Genomic DNA, 4,780 nt, shown 5'->3' with positions numbered 1-4,780 from the left:
GTAGGGCATGGTTGGAATTAATTTTAAATTGTTTACTTTGTTTTTTGAACCGTCGAGTCCAATTTTTAAAAATAGAGCTTTCACCGATTTCAGCTTTTCAGATTCAGTTTCAGCCGCTCACAGAAGACTGCCTAATCGTGGCACCAGGCTGAAAAGTGTGGACTCCAACAGATGGACATATGTGGAGAAAACTCGGGATCAAAGTACTTTTCTTGCCCAGCAAGAGGAAGGTGCAACATGTGTTCCCACCCAAAGAGGGTAAGAAATTCTATTTCCGGCCATTCATTTATTTATTTTAACTCGACCGAATTGCAGTACATCCTCTGGCAGTCATAAGTAAAAACGATTGAAATGTAACCAATCAATTCAGATAGTCATTTAAAAAATCATCATTTCCTATTGTTCTTTTAAAAGACTTTTAACAGACTAAAGACAAGGTGAAGGCCGGCCAAAAGACAGACTGACCTTGGACCTGTAGCCATTTAAAGAAGAGGCTGTTGAACGCAAAAGACGATCCCATTTCGTGATCACTTGCGCGTTCAATGATTCAGCTCTATTTAAGTAAAAGTTCAACCAGCCTTAAAAATAATTAGTTGATCGTTTTTCTTTGTTCTTTTGAAGCAAAGCCAATATTTATAAAGGCGACTACCGGAAGTAGGTAATTTAACGTCTGGAAGAAAACGGAAACGCGCTCACGAGTGCCAAATGTTTGATTTTTATTTTATTTCATTTACATAGAAATAAGTTTGTCGGTTCGCACACCTTTTGGGAAGTCTGATTTAGAAAGTTGTCGGTGTTAACTTCTCGAAAGCCCGAACGAGAGTCATAAAACAATTTGGAGGGGGCGCGCTCTAAAACTTCGCTTTTCATCACTTATGTAACCTTTTTCTAGCAACTTAACATTTGCACTTAAAGATATTCTACTTGTTCACTAGGTTAGGAACACTGAAGAAGGAAGATCCGAACTTCCAGCCACAGGAAGTAAGAGAATGCTGGAGCGATGTGAGCAACCGGAACTGCGGCAGTTGCTCTGTTTGAACGAGGAATGCCAGAGAGGAAGTCTTGTTGGGAAATGTTGCCCAACAGCAATGCCGGGGAAAACCTTTTGCCCAAAAAGTGAAAGTTGATTGGCTAGGCCTAGATGGGGGGAAGGATGCTGTGTTTTCCTCGCGGTCGGATTGTACTCCCACGCGTCCTACGTCTTGAGTTCACAGCGGTCACAGTGTAGAAGATATTGAACTGTCCACAGATACAGCATGCGCCCACTACTTCGTTAACTGTCGTCATTCCCTCATCGAACTTCTGCTCACCGGGTTAACTCTAAAAGATCCATTCCAGACCGGAAATCCTGGTCTAATTTGTTGACTATAGCAATGTAGATTTTCTATTCACATAGACACAAAAAACCTGTGCAACCAACTTACGTAAATGGAAAACCCATTTTTTGAGTGTTTTACCGGCGAAACTATGTTAACTAGTTATGTAAATAAAAAGTGTAATCTGTAATTCATTATTTAACCGTTTCTAACGTTGATGAATTACCAAAAATTATGTCAGTACAAACGGTTTCGCCGTAATATAGGTAATAGAATTATGGCATTTTGTTTAATAGCACAAATTGGAATTGCCACATTTCTAAACGGAATTGTGTTAGTGCCACATTTGCTCAGTCAGGTCTGTGTTTAAGTGGTCCAGAAGTAAGCAAAAGCAATTCTGGAGCCGTACATTGCACAGGAAATAACCTTACAGAGAAGCCAAAACCTTCCCAGAGATTTGCCCTAAAATGAATTTACTAGAGAAAAGTTTAGAAAACGTCTTCTTATTTACGAAGTTTAAAGGCAAAATGCTCGAAGCTATTTTCAAAAGAATCTTAAAATGTGAACAACACGTTGTTGGGTAAGTAACTACTTCTGGTAGAAGAATTTTCGTAAACTCGGCAATAATATTAACCGTCCTGAACAGTAAACTATACATTACATGGTGGTAGGACTTTACATTGCACCAAATGGCACTTTAGAGAAAACCCTGAACACCTCTCTCCCGGAATTGCCCTTTAAAGTTCCCTAGAAAAAGGATTGAGATAAAACTGATAGTTCTGCATCAATGGCACTCCATACAGCGACCAATGAAACAAGTTGAAAGGAAATCGTTTGAGTCGTTACTCATTGTATCGGCAAAGCAATACTTCCGGTAGACCGAGTTGGACCTACAACTTTAGTGGCATCCTCTGGAAGGGACGTAAACTAGATCTCAAAATTATTTTCAACGATTTTTCATGTTTTGAGTTAAAATTGATGCACAAATAGGAAGTCCAACGTGTGAACACCAACTTCTTCGGACTCAGGGGACCTCAGGACGGACATTTCCGGTGAAACCTTTTAATCGAAAATCTGCACGATCACAGTACTTCCTCCTACGGCAATAAAGTGAACTTGCCGAGTTTGAGAACAGTAAGAAGAGGAAGTCGTGTTCACACAGATTTGTCCGTTTGCTGTTGACCTTGAAAGGTGCATTTCCGGTTCAAATTACATTTTCGACAGATTGACTCAATCGCAATGCAAATAGGTGGCAATATCATGATTTAACCCTGTGAGTTTAAATTCGCTTTTTAAGTGAAAGTTATAAAAACTCGTGAGCTATCAAATTAGCTACTTCACAAAGGCTAACTAGATCAGAGTGCTGTTCACGTTATATATGTAATAATTTAAAGAACACACTTCCTGATTTAAAGAGTTCTTATGATCTAAAAAAAAAAAAAGCCTACATCCACAGCTTCCGGTATATTACGTCAAGTATAAATAAGAGATAGCTTCTTGGTATGCACTCTGCAAACCTAGTGATGCAATTCTGCAAAGGATGTTTTTAAAAAAAGGTATGTACTTTATTGCTTGGGCATTGCAATCGCATGCAATTATCGAAATAGCTTCATTTTCTGGTCTCATCCGGAAATGCATGATATGGCATCCTTTGAGTCCAAATTGAGCAAGGTACGATTTAGTTGAGGCTACCATTTTGGTTCAGGGAACATAATGTTGGTATCCGGAAGCTGAGATGTGACGCTTACTGTAACAGTATCAATTTATTACAGTGTACAATATAATTATACATAAGAGAAAGAATACAGGAATTGTGCAGGAATACGCCGGAAATCTCCGGTTTGCGGCCCCCCCCCCCCAGGGGCCAAGAGTGATTTTCGCAAGTCTGTCTGTTACACGAAAAGTCGGTCTGTGTTCTAAAACGTTTCTGCGAACGCTCGCCAGACTCTTCCCCTTACCGCAGTTTATGGAATTGATTGATTCTTCTTTTAACTCACAATTCCAAGAAATAAGTGGATATTTTTGCTCCAGTAATTCATTACTTTTGAAATTCTAAATCATTGAATTAATCTCCCTTTATATTTATTATTATTTATTTATTGCTTTATAGTAAGTACTCTGTTCTTCAAACTAAGAGTTGGCCATGTATTACACCTTGGGTAATACATAATAATTTAGATGAAACTAAACAATAGCAAACAAACAAAAACAAACTAACGAACAAACAACAACAAACAAACAAAAACAAACTAACGAACAAACAAAAACAAGCAAACAAAAACAAAACAAACAAAAACAAAATAAACAAACAAAAGCAAAGTTCTTACTGAAGAAAACAAACACAAGAAGTTATAAAAATAATAATAGTAAAATAAATAATACGAGGAAAGATACCAGCACATAAGTAACAAAACAGACAATACAATAATAGAATTTATCTACAATAATAAACAGAAATATTAAACTGAACTTTATACATAAATATATAATTTAAACTTAAATATATGAATGCATCATAAAACAAAAAATAATTTAATATTTAAAAATTTAAAATATTTAAAAGTAACATAGTAATTAACCTATACTAATTAATTGCCTGTAGTTGAATATTAGATCAATATTTTTGATTGAGTTTATTGCCGATAATTCGAAGATATTTTAGCATCATTACTTACTAGCAGATTGGTTCTAAATGGATTTAATGTAAGACACTCAAACAGGAAATCCATTAAAGAGTCCGGGCTCCATCATACTACAAATTATACAAATATTATTGTCATCAAATTCAAATTTACTCTTATTGAAATATAAAGTAAATTTTGCTAAATTGGCCAGTCGTAATTGTGCTATTATTCTTATCTGTTCAATGCTACAGTTTAGATAATTCTCTCCTAATTCTAGAGTGCTTTGATTTCTATACACCAATTATATTTAGAATTAAATACTGAATCAATGTCTATACTTAAATAGTTATTAGTTAATTTGGAGATTGTATTTTTTAATACAACTTTAAAATAAATTGGTTCTCTTGATAAAGACTTGTCTGTGTGGCCAATAGATTGTAGCACGTATTTTAATTCGCCCTTTATATTAGCTCCTTAAGAAAGGAGCTGTATTATTTTCTAGTCCTTAATTATAGTATAGGAGGCATCATTTTGTTCTGGCAAAGTGCTCAATATCAGACAATGGAGAATAGAACAATAGTTCGCTAGATGCTCGTCGGTAGAGAATAGTTCCCCTAGAATAAATAGTAAATTATGCTCTTCGAGGAAATCTAGTTTTATCTAATTCATATTGTTATGCACAATAATATTCTCCTAGATGCGTGCGTCTGGCTGGTTAAATAATTTTATTGCAATTGAAATTGGTCATAGATGGTTAATTCTTGAGGAAACGCACAGCTGTAGGTAGCGATTACGTTTCTTGAGGGAGGATTACTTTCATTGCGAATTGAAATGGACCGG

General features: G+C 35.9%; 1 pseudogene; it reads left to right on the top strand.

The window, feature by feature from the left end:
* Positions 1-4,352, top strand: part of LOC141448238 (adenylate kinase isoenzyme 6 pseudogene) — a 28,979-nt pseudogene extending 24,627 nt beyond the window's left edge.
* The last annotated feature ends 428 nt before the right edge of the window (positions 4,353-4,780 follow it).

This window comes from Rhodnius prolixus, unplaced genomic scaffold, assembly GCF_049639745.1.
Source record: "Rhodnius prolixus isolate KJV_2025 unplaced genomic scaffold, Rpr scaffold_13, whole genome shotgun sequence".
Classification (NCBI taxonomy): Eukaryota; Metazoa; Arthropoda; class Insecta; order Hemiptera; family Reduviidae; genus Rhodnius; species Rhodnius prolixus.
Note: the sequence above shows the minus strand (reverse complement) of the source record. Positions and strands in the feature narration are given on the sequence as shown.